A 22704-nucleotide genomic window follows, 5' to 3' on the forward strand; every position below is an offset into this window, starting at 1 on the left:
ACTTAGGCCCTTGTGACAGAGACCCTAGAGACACCCTCTCCCCTTTAACCACATGAGGACAGAGTGAAAAGGTACCACCTGTGGCTGGGGCTGTAGCTCAGTGCAGAGCACTTGTCTAGCATGTGAGAGGTACTGGGTTTGATCCTCAGCACTGCATAAAAATAAGCAAATAAAATAAAGGCATGCTGTCCATCTACAACTATAAATTTTTTTTTAAAAAAGGAATCCCCTAACCACACGGAATCTGATGGAGCCTTGAACTTGAACTTCCTAAACTCCAGAATAAAGAAAATAAAACTTTTTATTTTAAGACACCTTTTTTAATGGCCTTTTGTTATAAAAACCCATATAGAACAAGAGCTTCTATCAACACCAAGATTCATCAGATCCCAAGTCCATGTGCCCCCAGCATGATAGCCTCTTTTTATATAAAGATGTCCCAACCAGAAACCACACAAGGAATTATGATGCGTAAGAATGTGGACAGAACCCGGCATGGTAGCACACTCCTGTAATTCCAGTGGCTCGGGAGGCTGAAGAGTTCAAAGCCAGCCTCAGGAAAATCAAGATGCTATGCAATTCAGTGAGACTCTGTCTCAAAATAAAATACAAAAAAGGGCTGGAGATGTGGCTCAGTGGTCCAGTGCTCCTGAGTTTAATACACAGTATCAAAAAAAAAAATAGAATGTGGACAGAAAACAAAAGGAAGATTTCCTGAGGTGAGGTGTTTAAGTATATAAACACTCAGAATTACTTGGAGGAAACAGAAGTGGGATGAGCAATTAACAGAAACTACTGTGAGTAATGATATGCAATATAAAGGAAAAATGTATTTACATACCAGGGTAATTTTATTTTGGGGAAAGTAGAATTTATCTCTTGTTCCATATTTAAAAATTTAGTTTAAAAGTCAAAAATATTCATGTGCCCGAAAACACTGTTCCTAGTGACATTCATGGTTATCATATTATTATCTTCCTTTAAGAAAAGTTTCAGTAAATTCTATCTATGTCAAGGTTAAATAATAGCACCTTCAAATCCTCTCTTAATCAATTGAGATGTAGTTAAGGGAATAAACATTTTTTAATAAATGTTCAGGTTTCTTTGATACAGAGTGGAGGTAAAATTCTGGATTGGAGAAAGGACTGGGAGGACACAAGATACAGCAGCCCAATAGTAAGTAAGGGAGGAAAATCAGGGAAAGGCCAGGTGTGGGGCTCGGGTGCTCTAGATGCCAGACTCAGAAGTAAGCAGACAGGCATCAGAGGCCATGAACTTTAAGGAGGAAGATCATAAGGCTCCCTGCAGCTGGAAATTAAGATTGAAGAAGAGAAGGGAAGGATACAGAGAGCATCCAGGAATCTTATTGGATCTAAACATCACTTAGGTCTCAAATATAGCCCCCTCCCTCCACATCCAGTGGAAACAAAACCACAGGAAGAAAAACCCTCAGATGCTGAAGCCCCCCCTGTGTAAAATAGCATCATTTTTGCATATTATCTACAAATGTTTCCCCTCAGACTTTAAATCTTGGCCAGATTACTTATAATGCCCAACACAATGAGAATACCATATAGATAGTTGTTCTGCTGTATCATTTAGGGTTTGGTACAGATGCTAAGTTTCTGAAGAGTTTCTGTCCATGTCTAGTTGAATTCAGACAGGCTGATCCCATGACTGTGGTGAGTTGATGTATTCAGAGTATGTCAGGTACATACATGTGAGAGGGAGATGGTATCTTCAGGGAATAGGTAGGATCACAGAATGTCATAGTTTCATGCTGGAGACAACTATACAGGAAGTTACACTTCCTCTCATAGACAAACCAGAATCATTCTCCTATGTCTACAAGATAATCCAGAATTTCCCTTGTTGTATCCACTGGTTCTAAGTGCAGTTTCTTTTTTTAAAAACTATTTGAAAGGCAATGATGAAAAAAATGAAAGCAGAATTTGAAGAAGAAAATATTAGTATGTCAACAGGGAAAGAGTAATGACATAAGTATCCAAAGAAATGGACATAATGGTTAGAAGAGCAAAGTAATGTGATATGAGAAGGATTTGATAACTTTAACAAATTTAAGCTACCTGATGACAAGAGGAATCACAATGGCCACTTTATTATTATTTATTATAAATACAGGTGTCACTGGCTACCTGCCTAGCACATTTCCAAGTGCCTTACGCTAAGTCAAATAATCATCAAAACAACACTAAAATAATAGATACTTTTACTCCCTCCACTTTTCAGATCAGGAAATAGGACACAAATCTGTTACCATGTCCAAAGGTCACATCAGTGGTGGAGCTGGGCAGCTAGGGGCTTGAGTGCAGTTTTAGGAATGGGTCCCTGGCCAGTCAAACCCAGTACTGGGAAAATTCCCTCCCTGCCAGAATGACTGGTTTTGAGGTCAGGAACTGTGTGGCTAATGAAATGTTAACTGTGGTTTATCAGGAAGTTTGGGAAATGGCATGCTCTTTCTCAAAAGAGAGCTACTAGGAGCAGCCTTCTTCCCCTTCTCCCTCCTATGTCAAGGGAAGTATATAGCCCGAGGAACTGAGAGCAGCCAGCAGAGGCCATGAAAGGGAGGCAGCGCTGCAGCAGGCTAACCACCATAGAACGCAGAGTGGAGACATGGTGGAGTCACAGATAGTGAGTTAAACTCATTGGCAGAGTGCTAGGTATGTGAGCCCATAAGCCACCTCTGTGACTTAAAGCAGTTAGGGTTAGTGTACTCAGTTAATCCAGATAGAATACATCCCATCCCAAAAGACACACCACTCCACCCACAACTGCTCCTCCTCTTTCTATTTGGCTAAGCCTTTTTAAAATCATATCTCTAGCCATGTTCCCATAAAAGCAAACATAAAACTACTCACAGTGAGGGACTGGGCTCACTTCCTAGCCCTAGCACTTGGTTGAGTGCCCTAACACTATTTCCATAGGCTCTAAAATGATCACACTTAATCTCAAGTAACTATGAAGATTTGGGGAGCATAGACTGAAACGTAGTAGCTCAAAAGGATAAGGCTGAAGTGTGGACTTTTCTGGAATGGACTTTTCTATGACCACAGGAAAATCATCATAATTCCTTTGGCTCAAGTTTACTGCTCATGGACACAGGAACATACAACCTACTTATGGGACCAAGAGAGACTAGAGTACTAGCTGAAAAGAAAAGGTAAGATGCATACTACCTCAGTTTACCCACAATGACCTTCTCTCTGCACATGACCCTCTCTACCATTAGAGATACAAATGACATACCTCTGCACAAACCACCTCCTTTGAGAAATTCATCTGTGTCACACCAGGTCAAGTTACACTGTGCCGTTTTAAAAAAAAACCACTCCAGTCTGTCCCTCATTCGGAAATTCAGTGCTATAACTTCTGCACTTAGAGAAAAACATACTCTTAAATATTTTGGCACCACAAAATATTTATCCTGATGATGGTGTGAGTAAAACTCCTATGAAGCTTCAGTGTTCTTGATTTTGCTCACAGAAAATGTAGTTACATGTTATCTTCTATGTCTAAGAGTCACAGGGCTTTATTTGCTCAATTGTATTGTGACTCTATAAAGTTTAATGAAGGTCAATTATATTACAAAGTCTTTTCAAATATTTTGAGTGCTCTAAATTCTTCATACTACAAATGCCTTATTTCTTTTCTATGCTCTGGAACACCTTCCTATTCCATTGGAATCCAGTCATTTAATCATTGCAAGTTTCTGGAATATCTACTTTATGCCAGATTCTAAGTTAGAGCTGCAAAAACCAGACTGGAGCTGCTCTTGCCTTCAAAACCTGGATCATACCAAGAAGTAAGAAATGTGGTAAGTGCTACAGTACAGCCGGATGCCCACTACCAATAGAGCCACTTGCTCACTTGTAAACAGTTCTGTAGTACTTCAGGCCCATAATAACAAATATCTATGTTTGTAACAGTCAAACAGGAACATGGCAGAAACTACCCCAAGCATCACTTAACTTAGGTTGAGTGCATTTAGAAACTGAGAAAAGCAGATCCAATCAAGACCAGGGAAGGAGATTAGAGCAGATCCCTGCCATGATGGGGCTGTGAGAAGAGGGAAGCCCATAACACTAACTCTGGAACGAAATGGAAATATTTAATTCATGTCCACCTCTCTCCTCACAAACCATAGCATGGACAGCCTCCACCTTTTGCACAAGCCCATCTGTTATGCTCCAGCTACTTTCCACACTCTTACAGATTTAGATAGTTAACATCATTAGTTAGTAAATTGGTACATATTTAGTCTTGATCATGAACATGTTATAAAACTGCTGTAACTATGATGTGACCTTGTTAAAAAGACCAACTCAGTTGCCTGGAGAACTCCAAGGTCCTTACCCAGAAACTCATACAGAGAATTCAGGATGGAATCCCAGGACTCCCCAACTTCTCACCCAGTATAATCAGTGAAGTGTGTGACACTGCTGCAGATGTGAGGTGCAGTCAGTCAATGCACTCCAGCACAGGGTTATCATTCCCTGGAGGGTAAAGAATCCCCATCAGAAACCATCTACTGACAGACAGAAAATGCTAACCTGACTTAAGAAAGAAGTCTGGCTCAGAGTGTGTCTGTTAATCATAAAGAAAATTGAGATAGCTTCCTTAAAGGACAGGCAGAAACACATTTGCACAGGAAATGAAATGTTCTTCATTCAATTTCAGTGATTTTTAAATTCCAAGGGCCATTTTCAAACAGTAAGGGAAGAATAACAAAAATACTCACTGCACAATTGCATTTATACAGTTAAATGCTAGACTAAATGGCAATCTATTATTAAGTAACCATTGTTCCTGGACAGTTTTAACTTCCTTAGTGAGACAATTCTTTCATTTTTTTCATTATGAATCTCTTTTCCTTCTTTATTCCTTGTTGTTACTCCTGTGCTGATTGGTTCATTGTGTATATACATGTAAATATTTTTTGTTTCTCAATTTTAGCATTTTTAATGTAGTTATTTTTCCTTGACTTGGTTACGGGTTATGGCATTTTTGTTTTGTTTTATACTTGTTTGCTTATTTCTCATTTCTCTCTTCTGCCTTCTCCAACTAATAGCTGAATTTCCTTATTCTCTCTTTCTTCCACTTTGTTTCTGCTATTTTTCTCCTCCCTCTTTATAACCTTCACTTGCTTCATCTGTGTTCTCTCAGCTCTCATTTTCAGCTTTCTAAACTCATTTTGACTTTCCTATCACATCGTCTTTTTGCTTAATAAACTGTATTTCTACCAAATTTTAGAACTATTTGGTCCATGTCACTGCTGCCCACACCATTCATGCTGTTGCAGTAATTAATTATATAGATGGTGTAGTTGGCACCTGCTGCTTCCTATGGTGCCAGTTCTTGTTCTCACCTGTTTATTGTTTTGCTGCCAGCAACTGCTGACCTCACCATTTATGTTTTTGGGTAATTAGTGATGTAGATGTCATATAGGCACTGATTATATATTTTAATGCTATATATAGTTTGCTTCAGTTGTTGCTTTGTAATTTTTTTCATGCATCTTCTGGGAAGTGCTAGGAATCTGCAGGGAAACTAGATTTTCATAGGAAAAAACTGTGTTACAAAACAGCCCAGATAAGAGACAGCTCACCTTGATCTACACTCAAATTAACCATACTCAAACTTCAGCAACACTGTATTACAAATCACAGAAAAGTCAAAACCCCTAGATTAAATGATCAAGGTCCCAATAGGAACAACCAACAGAACACTCAGTTTCCACTCATGAACATTCACATCTGTAAAAAAAAAAAAAAAAAAAAAAAAACCAAAAGCACTTTGGGAAAGAAGCCTGTGCCCTAAAAAGACCCACACATAATACTGGAAGAGAAATCAATCCCAAAAGATACATAAAATCCAACCCAGAATACATGAAAGATGAATAAACAAGGTAGCACAATGCCTTCTCACAATGCCTTCTCAAGTTCATAATTTGCCACCAAGTCACACCAAAGATATTGAAATTGATGAGATACCATAAAGAATTCAAAAGAATGATTATGAAAATGATCAATGAATTCCAAGAGAACACAAATAACACCTGAACAAATTAGAAAGTTAATAAAGGATATGGGTGAGAAATTCAATAAGGAATTACACATATTAAAAAAAGAATCAAATATAAATCTTAGAAGTGAAAGACACAATAAATCAAATGGAATATTCATTTGAAAGCCTTCTGTTAGAGTAGACCATGCTGAAGACAGAATCTCAGAGCTGGAAGACAAAGTGCCAGTCTTGAACATTCAGCCACTATTAAAGGAAAGAAAATGAGTACCCATGATATGGATAACAAGAACTCTGAGACAACAGTAGGAGAACAAATTTAAGAATCATTGGAATTAAAGTGGGTTATGAGATACAGCTAATGGCATGGATAACCTCTTCATGGAAATAATAACAGAAAAATTTCCAAATATTGACAATGAGATGGACATCCAAATAGACAAGATTAAAAAGGAGCTTCTTCATTATGCATCATAATTAAAATGTCTTACATAAAGAGAAAGAGTAGATCCTTAAAAACCTCAAGAGGAAAATGTCACTACACATTAAGAAGTAAACCAATCAGAATTATCTCTCATTTCTCAGCAAGAACTCTGAAATCCAGGAATGCTAAGAGTGATGTGTCCCAAGCTCTGAAAGAAAATAACTGCCAAGCAAGATTTCTATACCAGAAAAGTTATCCCTCAGTATTAGAAAAAAATAATGAAAACATTCTAAGATAAGCAGCAACTAAAAGAATTCTTGACTTCTAAGCCATCATTACAGAAAATACTTACAAAAATATTCCACACAGCAGAAGTAAAAACTCTAGAGCTTATAAATGAACAAATCTCATTTGAAGAGTAGCTAAGCAAATGTGAAATAGGACCAAATTAATCATAAGAAATAAATCAAAATGGCAAGAATTAATAAACATCCCTATAATAACATTGAATGCAAATGGTATCAACTCTCCAATTAAAAGATGTAGGCTGGTAGGATGAATTAAAAAACAAGTACTAACTATGTACTCTTTGCAAGAGACATACCATACAGGCAAAGAGAGTCACAGGCTGAAAGTGAAAGGATGGAAATTGATATACCTTATGAAGAGAGTCTGAAAACCAGCAGAACTAGCCATTTTCATATCCAATAAAGCAGAATCCAAGCCAAAATTAACCAGAAGAAATCAGAAAGATCACTTCATACTGATAAAGAGAACAATTCCTCAAGATGATATAACAGTAATAAATATTTTTTCCCCAAATGTTGGTCAACCTAATTACATAAAACAAACACTACTCCAATTAAAGTCTCAGATAGATCCTAGTACAATATTAGGTGATTACAACACATCCCTCTACCCGAAAGTCATTCAGACAAACTCAGAAAAGACTCTTCAAACCTAAAATATATTATAAAAAAACTTAACAGACATCTATAGAATATTTCCCCCAAAAATAGTCAAATATATTTTCTTCTCACCTGCTCATGAAACCATCTCCAAAGAAGACCATATTTTAGGTCACAAAGCAACATTTACCACACACACACACACACACACACACACACACACACACATACAAAAATATAACAGATTAAAAGTCTGATTATAACAGAATGAAATTAAAAATCAACACCAAAAAGCCTACAAAAACTACATAAACATATAATCATTGAACTATACACTTCTGAATAATGAATGGGTAACAGAAGAATTCAGGAGAGAAATAAAAAAGTTCCTGGAATCGAAAGAGAATTATGATACTGCATATGAGAAGCTCTGGGACATTATAAAGTCAGCTCTAAAAGAAAATTTATAGCTGTGAAGCACATACATAAGAAAATCAGAAAGGCCCAAAAAAATAAAAAGTAAAAACACAAACTAATGATGCATCTCAAAGTTCTTGAAAAACAAAGCAACAGCAACAAAAACATTCCAAAATCAATAAAAGGAAATGATTAAGATTTAAAATTGATGTATTTGAGAATAAAAATACAAAGAATCAATGAAATGAAGAGTTGTTTTTTTCAAAAAGACAACCAAGATTGATAAACCCTAAGCCAAATTAACCAAAAGAAAAAGAAGACTCAAAAGAATAAAATTAGAGAAGGAAAAATCACCACAAACATCACAGAAATCCAGAGGAACTTTTAGGAACTATTTTGGAAACATACATCAATAAAATGGAAAATGTAGAATAAAAGGAAATGTTTCTAGACACATAACGACATGCCAAAATTTAATAAGGAGGACAAAGAAAACTTCAGCAGACCAATAACTAGAAATTAAACAGAAGCACCAATAAAAAGTCTTCCAATGGAGAAAAGACCAGGACCGGAGAGATTCTCACCTTAATCTACCAGATCTTTCAAGCACTAATTCCAATGCTCCTCAAATTACTCCATGATACAGGAAGGAATTGAACACTACAAATTCATTCTAAAAAAAGTCAGTATCTTACTCCTATCAAAACCAGATAAAGACATGAAGAAAAAAAAATAAAACTACCAACCAACATCCCTCATGAGCTTATATGAAAAAATTCTTAATAAAATATTAACAAGTTGTATTTAACAGCATGTTAAGAAGATTGTACATCATGAACAAGCTGGTTTCATCCTAGGGTGGAAGGATGTTTTAACATATGCAAATCAACAAATGTAATTCACCAGATAAACAGAATTAAGGATAAAAATCACAGACATATCAGTAGATGCAGAGAACACCTTCAACAAAATTCAACACTCATTCATGATAAAAAAAAGAAACTAAAGACAGAAAGAACCTACTTCATCATCATAAAGGCTATATGTAACAAAACCAAAGCTAACATCATGAAGAATGGAGGAAAATTGAAAGTGTTTCATTTAAAATTCAGAACAAGACAAGGATGTCCACTCTCACCACTCCTATTCAATACAGTATTATAAATTTTAGCCAGAGCAATTAAGAAGAGAAGAAAATAAGAGATAAAAATAAGAAAAAAAGTTAAAATTATACCTGTTTGTAAATGTCATCTATACTTAGAAGGACCCAAAAAGGTACACCAGAAGATTGATAGAGTTAATTAACAAATTCAGTAAACTTGCAAGTTACAAAATCAACACAAAATCAATACTTTCCTATATATCAGAAAAGAATCAACAAAATAATTGCATTCAAAGTAGCCTTAAAATATTAAAATATCTAGGAATAAATATGAAAAGGTAAAATATAACTTTATAATGAAAACTTAGAACATAGAATAAAGAAACTGAAGAAGACTTTAGAAGATGGAAAGTACTCCCATGTTCATGAATTGTCAGAACTGGTATTGTTAAAATGACCATACTACCAAAAGCAATAGAGAGAGTCAATGCAATCCCCATCAAAATACCAAGAATATTCTTCATACAATTTGAGGCAAAATTCTAAAATCCATTTAGAAGAATTAAAAGGCCCAGAAGAACCAATAGCCAGAGCAGTTCTAAGCCATAAAAGCAATGCTGGAGGCATCATAATTTCTAAATTAAAATTATTCTACAGAGATGAAGTACCAAAACTGCATGATACTAGCATAAAAACAGACACATAAACCAAAGGAACAGAATAGAAGACAAGAGACAAACCCACACATCCTTGGCAAAGGTGCCAAAAACGTACATTGGAGAAAAGAGAGTCTTTTTTTAAAAAGACTTCTCAGAAAACTGGTTATTCATATGTAGAAGAATTAAGACTAGACCCATATCTCTCACTCTGCATAAAAATGAACTCAAAATGGATCAAAGACACAAGAATTGAACCACAAATTATACAACAGATACTAAAAGAAAATTTAGGCTTAACACTCCAACATATATAGGCACAGGCAACATTTTTCTCAACAGTACCTCAAAGCTCAGGAAATGAGTTAATAAATTAGGATGACATCAAATTAAAAAGATTTTGAAAGGCAAAAAATGAAGAATGTGAAAAGAAAGCTTACTGAATAGAAGATCTTTGCCACCTGGACCTTAGAGGATTAATATTCAGAATATGTTAACTAAAAAACTTAGAACACCAAAAAACAAATAACCCAATTAATAAACATGCAAATGAACTAAACAGACTTTTTTCAAAGGAAGAAACAAAGCAGACCAACAAATATATAAAAAAATTCAATATCATTAGCAATTAGGGAAATGCAAATCAAACTACACTGAGATTTCATCTCACTCCAGTTAGAACAGCAACCATCAAAAATACAATCAATAATAAATGCTGGAGAGGATTCAGGGAAAAATGAACAGTTCTACACTGTTGTTGGGATTATAAATTAGTATAACCATAGATATCACCATAGAGGTTTTCAAAAGACTAGGAACAGAATCAATTTATGACCCAGTTAAACCACTACTTGGTTTTTACCATAAAAATTCAGAGTCAGCACACTATAACAAACCCAGCACAAATCATAATAGCCAAACCAGGGAACCAGTCTAGGTGTTCATCAATGGATAAAGAAAATGTCACACACACACACACACACACACATTCTCTCTCTCTGTCACACACACACACAAATATACACAATGGAATTTTATTTATTCATACAGAAAAATGAGAGTATGTTATTTGCAGGTAAATGGATGGAAATTGAGAAAATTATGTTAAGTCAAATAAGTCAATTCAGAAAGACAAGGGTAGTATGTTTTCTCTCATATGAGGGAGCTAAAGAGGACAAAGAAATATGGGGGGGAACTCATTAAAATCAATGTGACATAAGTAGAGTAGAAGAAAGGAACCAGGGGCAGGGAAGAGGAGAAGGAAGGGGGAAATACTGGGGAATGATAGTGGAAAATTATATTATTTAATTCTGTGCATATATGAATATGTAAAAACAAATCCCACCATTCATTAAAACTAAAATGCACCAATAAAAAAGAAAAAAATACCATAAAAATTTCATTACACTATTCCATAAGAAGCAACCTAAATTTGAAAATATGTTTTTATTATTTTTCCTAGATCAAGGTTTTAAAAATGAGGTGACTCACATGAAAGGATAAGTAATAAAGAAATGACTAATCAAATTAGCTTTATTTCACACAGAGTTCAAAAGGTGCCATGGACCTAAAAACATTTCTAGGTCCTATCCAAACTGTCTTAAATGAGAAACTGAAGAAGGAATGCAAAGATAACCTAATCCAATATGAAGTCAATAATATTTAAATCAACATTTAAAATCTAGGTTTAATTCTTCCAGAAAGTATATGATTTGGCATATGTAGTGTTAAAAGCTCCCAATACATGACTCCACAATGTTACTAGTTTATGTTGACATTTTCTTTGCTTTCATGCCTTTGTGTTCTCCATTATTCTATGTCTTTCTCACATGTAGTAAAAAAAAAAATCTCACAAATTCATGTCAATTTCAAAGGTATCAGAAAGCAGCTTTAAAACTCAACAATAACTTTAGGGGTTATGAGTTCTCAACAATATCCTCAAAATTTTTTTTCCTTAGATACTTTTGAAAACATACTTTTACTCATAAAAAATGTACTGTTACCCATCCAGGGAACATGGAGAACTTCCAGTCTTGCTGACCCCCAGGTTTTCCTGTCAACCCTGATAGCCTCCCCTGAAGCTATGGAATATGTGGTACCAGGGTGTCACAGCATCAATATGTGCCCTATCACTTTGTTCTTCTTTTGTTCTATTTATAAAGTATGGCTCACAAAGTCTTTAATAGTGGAAATTTGGTGAAATAAAATCAGTCACAGTCAATTTAGGTCAGTAAAAATAATGGTTGGGGGTGACCTGTTCCTACAGGGAACACAGAACTCAGCCTCCTCCTGGAGGTGTGGGCCATCGCCAGTGCAGGTCCCTTTTGCACACATAGTCCCTGTTGTCCTGAAGTATCACCTGTAAGGTGTGAGAAAGCTCTAATGCTTTCCAATGTCTCTATTTTATTTAAGATTCTGTTATTTATGTAATCAACCTGAAGCAAATCACAGTGCTCATAAATGGCCAGGTGAAGGCTGAGATGATAGTGCATGTCCCTTCCCCAGAGGAGTGGCAAGTTTCATCCTGTAAAATAAACACTTATTGACAGAGAAATAAAAGTAATGACGATGTATCTCCCAGGCTTGTTTCCCAGTGCAGTAGCATACTTGCTGTCCTGTACCTCAAAGTATAAAGATGGAGACCTAAAGGAGAATTTTCCCCTCCAAGGAGTTCTTGTGCATATATGAATATGTAAAAACAAATCCCACCATTAAGAAAACAAAGAAAACAAAGGAGAAGAAATGGGAAGACTCACCTCTTCTTGGAAGAGGTTCTGCTGATTCTTCAGGGCATACAAACCGTTCTCCTCATCCTCATGCTCCAAGTGCTCATCAGGCAGGTGGAAGTAGTCAATGAGGTCTTGCAGACTCAGGCTTACTGACTCAATGGGCAGGTGAGCCAAGGGAGCCTTAGCTTTCTTGCTAAGAGCATCCAGGCCCCTGAAATCACAGCAAACATCTTTCTGTCACTGACCCACAATTTCATGTTACTGCTTTTGATTTATGGATAACTTCCCAGAGTTATTTATTCCCTCTAACACTGTGAAGAGCATATGGCAGAAAGGGCCTCCTGTCCTCCAGCAATGATGATGAGGAAAATATCTATTAGCAACTGCATTGCACACAAAGGTACCACATTATGTCATAAAATCCCTTGTCAGGAGCCTGTCACCTAGAGGCACAGGGCCAATGTTGACAAAACTAGTAGTCTAAATATTTAGAAATCAACAGACTTCATTTTAAAGCTCATCTTATTTTAAAGGATTGAAGCTATATCTTCCCAGATTCACAATTCTGACATTTGCTTGTAGTTTTTTTTTTTTTTTTTTTTGAAGAGGAATTCTTTGAAGTACTATAATCATGGCACCAGGTACTATATTGTTTAATTCCTAGCAGTTAAAAAATATATTCTATTGATATTAATTGTAAAAATTTGCATATTGATTGGTAAATAATATATTAAAGTGCTTTTATATTATTCAAAAATGCTTTTAAATGCTTTCCAATCTAAAAATAGATTAAGAAAGATGACTAAGAAGTACTTTCTCACCTTTGAAGCAAAACATTAATGGATAGAAATGGGATAATTTGCTGACTTCACTGAGATTCTCGGTTTTAAAGCTCACAGTTCTGAATGTGTCTGGAAAGTACCTTAAAACATGATGCTTTAAAATCAAAATTATTCCAAGGCTAAAAATTTGTTAAGGAAAAAACCATAGAACAGATACCATAAAGAAATATTAGAACAGCCTGGCTCTAGTTGATACAGTAGTACTCATTAGTCATGACAAATTTCAATGTGCAGAAATATTCAAACTCTTGCTCTCCTCATCAACAAAATTGTATGGCAATATTTTAGTGCAAAAAAATGTTTTTGATTAAATTTTTCTGAGTATATCAAAACTTACATTTTAGGAGCAATAAAAGGCTTAATAATAAGAATTAGCTTTTCAGGACTGGGGATATATCTCAGTAGGTAGAGTGCCTGCCTCGCATGCACAAGGACCTGGGTTCAATGCCCATCACCACACAAAAAAAATAGATTTTCAATAAGTGTTGGCAAGGATATGGGGAAAAAGGTACACTCATACATTGCTTGTGGGACTGCAAATTGGTGCAACCTCTTTGGAAAGCAGTATGGAGATTCCTCATAAAACTTGGAATGGAACCACCATTTGACCCAGCTATCCCATTCCTTGACCTATACCCAAAGGACTTAAAATCAGCATACTACAGTGATGCAACCACATCAATGTTTATAGCAGCTCAATTCATAATAGCAATGCTATGGAACCAACCTAGATGCCCTTCACCAGATGAATGGATAAAGAAAATGTGGTACATATACACAATGGAATATCACTCAGCTTTAAAGAAGAATGAAATTATGGCATTTGCAGGTAAATGAATGGAACTGGAGAAGATCATGCTAAGTGAAATAAGCCAATCCCAAATAACCAAATGTTTTCTCTGATAAGCATATGCTGATACATAGTGTGTAGGGAAGAATGAAGGCACTTCGGATTTTACAGAGGGGAGGGAGAAGAGGAGTAGGGCAGATGGGGACAGGAAGGATGGTAGATTGAGACAGACATTATTACCCTATATAGATGTATGAAAAAATTTTTTTAAAAATTTTAAAATTTTAAAATTTTAAAAAATTTAAAAAATAAGAATTAGCTCTGAACTTTATAATGCTCAAAACATTTAAAATGTATCATGATTTACATGAAAATAATATATTTAGAATACTGAACTTCCCATTTATTAGTCTGTAAAAATAATAAAACTACAACTATTCTAAAGTTTTTGAGTTAAATCTCATTAATTTTGCAAACAGAATTCATCTATCCTCCAGTTTTATCATTTCTATAGATTTCTCTATTTATTACAAGAAGTATTCTATAGAATAATACAATTAATATAAGTAATAACAAACAATAAATACAATATAAAAATGATACCTACTGATCTCTAAGTCTCTAAGCCTTACTGCATATGATGATGTTTAAGATATAAATGAGGCAGAGAAAGGAAAAAAAAATACTAGGGATACTATGAGGCTGCAAGCACATTCTTCAAATCATATAAACATCCTACACACACACACACCAAGTGGCAAGTGGGATGGGTTTATAAAAGAAGCAGATAATGATTAAGTGGATAATGATATAATATTGGGTAGGGAAGATCTTTCTTACATTGGAAAACTAAAATGGTTTATTAATTTAGCTACTATTCTGAGAAACTACTTTATAATTCTTTTCTAAACTAATACATTGTAGGAAGTATTTGCAATTTATAGATCATAATAAATTAACACAAAAGATCATTAATAGCCTCTCAGAAATATTAATAGAGTCAACAAAAATGGAGAAATATAATCAAGAAACACAAAATATAACCTTTCCCAAAATTTACAAAGGTAAATTTTAAAAAACAAGATACGTGTGCAAATTTGTAAAAATGTATACCTTGCTTTTAGTATCTTCATTATATTGATTTATCTGTATTTGTAATATCTGTATTTTTCAAGAAAATTTTTCTCTCATCAAATTTGCAAATTTCAAGAGACAGATGACATCCATCTTGTACAGATCACATGATGTAATGACATAATATTATCAGAAACCACTCTGGCCATATGTTTGACTTAGCACATGGAACTGCAACTGTTTCAATCATTAGGTGAAAAAAATCAGTTATCACAAGGACCATTATTTTTTAATGTAGTTCAAAACTCATCAAGCATCTAAGCTTCATTATTCTCTCTGTACAAGGGAAGTAAGTAAATCTAGCACAAAAACAAGTTGCAGAGTAATCATGACCTGTAGCTCTCAATTACAAATTGCATGCAGAACTTCTAAAATGCACATTCCTTTATCTTTCCAAATTTTGCTTAGACAAACAATTTTCAGCAATATTTTGTATTATATTCTGCCAACCTCCTTCACCATATATTTGCATTTTGAAATTGTGTACTTGTAAACCAAGAAAGAAAATGAAAATCAAATATCAAACCAGCAGGACAACAAAAACAAAAGTACCTTATAAATTTGCTGAAAAGGAAGACAGTGCTCCAGATGACTCAGGCTGTGGGTGGTTCTTCATGCTGAGATCTACACAAGTTTAAGCTATCATCCATGTGGCCTTCATGGTGCATAACAGCCTGAAAGAAAGCAGAAGTGATGCCATCATTCCCAAAGTCCCCTTTCCAAGCCAGCATGAAGATGATGTGACTCTGAAATTGCTAAGCAATAACAGCAAACAGAATCAAAATGCAGGTGGAGGCATCCCAATGCAGTCATGTTCAGATTGAGTAACACATAGTTCCCTGTAAAAACTAGCCTGAAATATATTCATTCAGTATTGTTTTCCAGAATATTTCAAGAAATATTGATTTGAATAAAACAAACAACTGGGAATTTGCACATATCTATATGCAATGAATGATCTCTGGCCTCAGCAAATTGTGAACAAGCTACAAAGGGGAGATTACACATTGCATCCCACTCCTCCAGCACCACAGGCTACACAGCAGTTCCCAAGAGGCAGGCTGATCACCAGCACTGACCAATACTTCCAAAGCCTCAAAGCTCAAAATCAAATATTTTTATTAGCTGTTCTGTTAGGCTCTAGGTTTTGAACTTTCTGAAAAGATAACATTAGGAAAGGTAAGTGCATAAATCTAAAGTGAACAGCTCAATGAATTTTACAGAATTAAACATGTAATCAGCATCCAAGCAGGAAGGAAAACATCCTGACAATTAAAAGGTCAGTCCTATACCCTGAGCTCCCTCCTGCCCTACCATCACAGCACTTGCCACTTTCCAGACTCCACAGCATGACTCAGTCATGCACTGTGTGTGAGTAGAATCAGGAAGCATGTTCTCCTGAGAATTTTCCCTCCTCCAGGGGACACTTCCAGAAAAGTAACTCAGTATACCTGATCAAGCACAGAAACTGAAATTAGTGATTGCAATTAAAATTACTTACAACCTAGAAAGCAAGTAAAGAGGAACTTCCAACCAAACTCGATACAAAGATAATTTGCAGTCAAAGGCAAGATTATAGCCAGGCACAATTTGCACATCTGTAATCCCAGCTACTTGGGAAGTTGAAGGAGGAAAATGGCTTGTTGGAGGCCAATCTTAGCAGTTTAGTGAGATCTTGTCTCAAAATAAAATGAAAAAACAGAACTAGGGATGGAGGTCTGTGTTAGAGCACTTGCCTAGCATGTTCCAGGTTTTGGATTTGATCCCTAGCAACACACAGACACACACACACACACACACACACACACACACACACACAAACACACACACACACAGACAAGATTATACCCTTCCATACTTTCATTAAGAAGGAATGACCAAAATGATAGAGCTCATTGCTCATTTTAAGACTTTTAATAAAAGTAAACTGAATAAGGGGAAAACTGAAAATAATGAAGATAAAAGGGGAAATTAATGATCCAGAAATAAAGCACTAGAAAGGAAGAATACACACAAAATTTGACTCTTTGAGAAGATAAATAAAATAGAAAGCAAAACTGAAGAAGATGAGAAATTAATAATATAATATTGTGTGCAATTCTACAGCAGTAAAAAATAAATAAAAGATGATGACTGGGTTTTCCAAAGGAAAAAGATGGATTTATAGCAAATTAGGAATAATCAATGCCCTAGGCATGAGTCATCTGATAAGATGCCATATCAGCTTCCAGAATCAGAGTGCCTGAGTGGAAACCACAGAGGAAACTAGACAGTAAACAGAATTATAATTCTAACTCTAAAAATGACAGAATATTAGGCAAGAGAGTCAGATAAGAATGTGTCAAACATGACTGCTTTGAGCAAAATATATTAATAGCTACCAAATATTCATAGTTCTTCAGTCAGTATTTTTATTTCTAGGAATCCATCCTAAAGAAATAAAAAATGTGCATAAAATTTATGCCCCAGAATATCAGTGCAATGGTGGTGTTTCTCTAATTTATTTTGATATTATAAAAGAAACATATCCATCATAATGGGCAAAATAATAGGGGGCTTACTTTCTTGAAGTTAAGCAAGAAAAAAGTCTCCCTATTCAAAAATTCTTATGCAGCATCCCTTTTGATCCATCTCAACTATTTGGGTGTTAAAAGATGGTACATTTATCCACAGCTGCTATGTAAGCATGTACCAACATGTAGAAGGATTTCTTTTCTGTTCAATTGAGATTTGAAACACCCATGTATTGCATTACATTTGAAACACTCATATATTGCATTACAACTTGCTATCATTCCACGATATTTTCATGGATATCTTTCCATGTCAATGAATAACACCTAATACCATTTAATGTTATAACATAATTTTGTTAAACATTTCTTTTCTACCTTTGGATTATGACAAAGAATGGTAAAATTAATCTTACCATGCATTTCTTCCTACATGTTTTACTTTATTTCTGTAAGATAAAACCCATTTCTCATTTTTAAAAAAATAGTCTACTCTACCAAAGGCCATCTAGAGCAATAATATTTTGAAGTGTGTTAATATACCCTTCTCTTTTGTATTTGTGTTTGTATTTACAGAACCTAGCTCCTGTTTTTTCAAAGATATCCACTTTCATCAGGGAGGATTCAGATTATACTAGGAAAAAAATGAAGAAAGAAAGATGCTTTCAGGTTTTAACAACAAATGTAGAATTTTGGGAGGCCACAGTTGAACAGTATTTTCAGGAAGCAGCTGAGAGGTCATGGAGAGGTGGGGGTGGCACTTCAGTTGTCTGACACACTGAGAGGACAAGGACACACCTCTGGGCTCCCATGACAGCCCTTTCATCCTGGGAAAAATGAATGTACCAGGCAGTCCAGAAGTCCAGGCTGGGGACTATGGACTGGTTTTCTGATCCCACCCTGCCTGGGTGCGTGGGGGTAGAGTTAACTGTGTATTCACTGACTGTGGTTTAGATATTTTCTTTCTGGACTGGAGTGCTATCAGAAAAAACCTAGCAAATTCCCACCACTCTTAGTTTGAGGAACAAGGCCCCTGGGGTACAGAATTCCTAGCAATATCAACTGTGCTTTCCTAATATAAAGACAAGGGGAAATTGGCCCCACACTCCTGTCTACCTCCAATCTACTGAAGCATCCACTGGAGAGTGCCTGAATGGGCCTGCAGGGAAAGCACAGGTGCATATCCCTTCTGCAGCTACCCACTGAACTCCACCAGCTTCATCCTGGAAAATAAAAACTTACATGGGCCATCTTTTCACCTCCAGTGAACTCAGAATGAAAACCATCTTCTGGCATCCTGAGGGCTCCAGAGCAGGAGGAAGGAAAGGCACCAAAGGGAAGGGCAAGTGGGCTGACATGTTTTCAGAGTTACTTCTGGTCTCCCCACATCTTACCGGGCTCTTAGTGTTACTTATGAGAGTTAACATTTAGGTAACAGCACATATAAGTCTATAAACAACTATATGAAACATAGAAACAAACTAAGTGTACAATAAAGGATAATAAATTGTACAGCATATCAATACAATTAAATAGTATGAGGCCATAAGAAATATAATACAGAAAAATACCAATTATACAATGTCAAATGAAGAAAGTAGGATATACAACTCTATATAGGTTTTATAAATGTGCATGAATTCAAAGTGAAAAACACCAATATTTCCATAAATATAGATTCTTAGTACAATGAATTTTTTTGTACTTTCTAACATAAACTTGCAATGCTTTCAAAATTAGAACAAATTAAATAGTATTAAAAGACTAATATGTATGTTGGATTTAAGCAATCATAAATGTCCAAATCCTTGATTGTTACAGTTATTAATATGACATTTTCTTGTAAGTTTAATATTAACATGAAATATATTATGAAAAGTTTAGTGAAACAAATTTTCCTAATCAGAAAATTTAATGTTTTCTCTTGTCTGGACTTATAGGAGACCTTTGCACCACACAGATTAATGTACAAATAAAATGGTAAGTGCCATCTACAAACAAGTGCAAACACAAGTTCCATGGAAAAACCCTAAACTTCAATAAATATTTAGGTTTTTCCTATCAACCTTATGCCATGAAAAGATTGAATTTTAAGATCAATAAAATGGAATTAATTATACTTGGAAAAACTTGTATTTATTTATTCTTACAAAAATACTTAGAAAAATATTACCTAAAATGCAGATCTCTACAAAAAGGGCAAATATAAATATCATATCTAATCCAAAATCTTACAAGAAACATTTCAGGAACTAGAAAGACTCCTACTAAACCAAACTTTGACTTAATATATCATGCACAGGATTTTTATCTTTTCCTCATCTTGTAAATCTACTATCATAGATGCAACTTCAGGCATAATTGAAAACATGGGGAAGGAGCATGGAATCCTGAATTTTCTAGTAGTGCAACAAAAGCAAGTTAAAAAGGTGGAGGAGCTGGACAGCATTTTGAAGGTGCCTGTGCCCAGATAGGCACAAACTAATCTCAGAAATACAAAGGCAAATCCTTAGTTATAATAGGAGCATGAAGTTTTATCCAAGACAGAAGCTAACCATTATGCCAAATTCCACCACTTTCATTGCAGACATAAACATGCAATTACCATAAAATGACTCAAAGGTGCTAAGAGAGGCCTGCATAGAAAATTAGAGAAATAATGTACATTAGAGAAAAATTCTACTATGCTTCATCTTCATGTTATGCAATGTGACAAGGGTTGTGATAACTGTCAATGCAGATGCCTGGGAAACCAGGAAGGAGCCTGATGGGTGTGTGGTATGCAAGTAACCAAAGAACTATACACCCAGAGAAACTTCTGGGTAAGTTTCAGCAGCTCAGGAAATTGCTGTAACAGAGAATAATGGATGGAAGAGCAATTGGGAACTTAGAACACAAATAAAACCTGTAGGTCTTCATTCTTTTTGCATTTCTAACATCAAAGAAAATGTGAAATTTACAGGTAATCCAAAATTTTATTTTCCTTCTTACCTTGGACAATCAGAAGGTAAATAGTTGATTTTGTATCTGCCTTTTCTTTTCCATTAGTAGAAGGCTTTTGTCTTCCATGAACCTTCAGTATTTTCTGTAAGCTAGGAGGGGCTCAGCGGGCTCAAGAGTGGGACCAAATGTAAACTCAGCGGGCTTGGCGGGCACAGTTAGCAGCCAAATAAAATGGGACAGAAAGTGGCCAAAGCAAGCTTTATTGGAATTGAGCTCTCCGGTGAAATTCCCAGATCCCCAGGGATATAGGGACCCGGGAGAAAGTCGCACGTGACCCTGGCTGCCCAAGGTTTTTATAGACTTGGATGGGAGGGGGTCCTGTTGAGTGACAGGTGGGTGTGAAGTGTCAGTGGAACTTTCCATCCACCTTGCTGCGAACTTTCTGGTCATCTTTGGTGGCCTGGTCTTTGTTCCAGCCGCTCAGCTTTGCCCCCTACAGTTGCCTAATTTCCAACCTAACATTTTCAAGTTGTGATGTGGCATAGTTAGACAGTTGGCCCCATTTTATGTGGCTCTCACTCCACCTAAGAAAGCAATCAGAACATGGTCCAACAGCATCACATGAGCAGCAGAAATTACAATGTGTGGGTTGTACTATACTTAAATACAAGTGTACACATAAATAACTAAGCTGCCATATTTATAACACACAAGGAAAAGGAAATACACCTATATACTTAAGGTGCCCTTCCCTAAGTTTTCAGAAAAATTGTGAAATTTTGTAAAAACTGTGTTTACTCTATTTGCTCTAACCTGTCTCTTCCTTTTCCACTGGATGAAAAAAAAAATGTATGTTCAAAGAAGAGGATTCTGGGGATGAAGAGTAGCAAGGGTGTCTGTGTGATTTCTGGAGGTTAGTACATCAGATCTGGGTCAAAGTGAGCTTGCAGGAGGACTAGCGCTTATCTTTTTATAAGGACTTATAAGGTGGGACTGGAAAGGAAAGCCTGGTCGGAGGAGGCAGTGGTTGGAGGAGCTCGGGAACTCTCAGGACACTAGGAAGAAAGTGGCATGAAAGGAGCTTTGCCTATAGATTAGGTGGGTCCGGGTCCTTCCAACACCAAATCCTACACTGGTGCAAAGACAGTGAGTTCCTGGTGACAGTCCAAGAGTGTATGCTACTGATCTGGGATACTGAATCAAGATATGTGGGGGATGCAGAGGCATCCAGAAGCAGGAAACCCTGTTTCTCCCTCTCTGGACATAGCCTTGGCCCTTTATGAAACTCAAGAGAGAGCATAAAAGATGATAACAGCAGCCAGGTCAACTTTTGAACCTGAAAGAGGTAGAAGAGGAAAAGGAGAAGGTGATTTGAGCCAACTTTCAAAGCACTATTCAAGTAGAGATCTTCCCACTCATACAAAGAAAAAATATAGACACTACTACTCAGGGATGTCTCTAAAGAGGTTGCTAACCTGACTTCAGGAGGGAGTTAAAAGAAAGAGGGAGAGTTGCTGCAAGGGAAAAACAGGGATCACCCATCCTTAGAACATACAACCTCGACTTGAGGGTCAGAGAAGCCTTTGTTAGGCCAGATGCTGCTGCCAACCTCAAAGCAGATGATCCTCTAACAGATGAGGAAGATGAAGATTTGGAAGAGGAGAGTGATGATGATGATACTGCAGTTGTTGTAGAACTGGAAAACATTTTTTTAAAAGGGCAGAGGAGCAGGCCAGGAAGGAACAAGAACAAAAAGCTAAAGAGAGAATTCATATGGAGAACATTCTGAGTGGAAACCCTTTTCTTAATCTCACTGGTCCATCTCAACTTCAGGCTAACTTCAAAGTTAAAAGAAGGTGGACTGTTGATGTGGGGTTCAAGAACTGCTCAAAAGGTGTAGATGGCCAAAAGAAAGACAAAAGATTTATAAATGATAGCCTGCTATCTGAATTTCACAAAAAGTTATAGAAAAACATATTAAGTAGTACAGTTTTATGTGCTTAAAGACTGTAAAATGTTAAAAAAAAAGTATACCCAACAAAATTTTACCTTTAAACTCAATACTTATCAAGTCTTAATATTTGGGTGGATTTGATCAACTGCATATTCATATTCAATGAAACACTATTATTATCATTAATAATACTAAAAGAAAAACTTCTTAAAATTACAAATTAATAGAAAATATATAAATGTATACAAAC

The 22704-nt window shown here is 35.8% G+C and overlaps 1 pseudogene; it reads left to right on the forward strand.

Annotated features, from left to right (window-relative positions):
* The first annotated feature begins 21805 nt into the window (after window positions 1-21805).
* Window positions 21806-22468, forward strand: LOC124974900 (spliceosome-associated protein CWC15 homolog; annotated as a pseudogene).
* The last annotated feature ends 236 nt before the right edge of the window (window positions 22469-22704 follow it).

This window comes from Sciurus carolinensis, unplaced genomic scaffold (assembly GCF_902686445.1).
Source record: "Sciurus carolinensis unplaced genomic scaffold, mSciCar1.2, whole genome shotgun sequence".
NCBI classification, from domain to species: domain Eukaryota; kingdom Metazoa; phylum Chordata; class Mammalia; order Rodentia; family Sciuridae; genus Sciurus; species Sciurus carolinensis.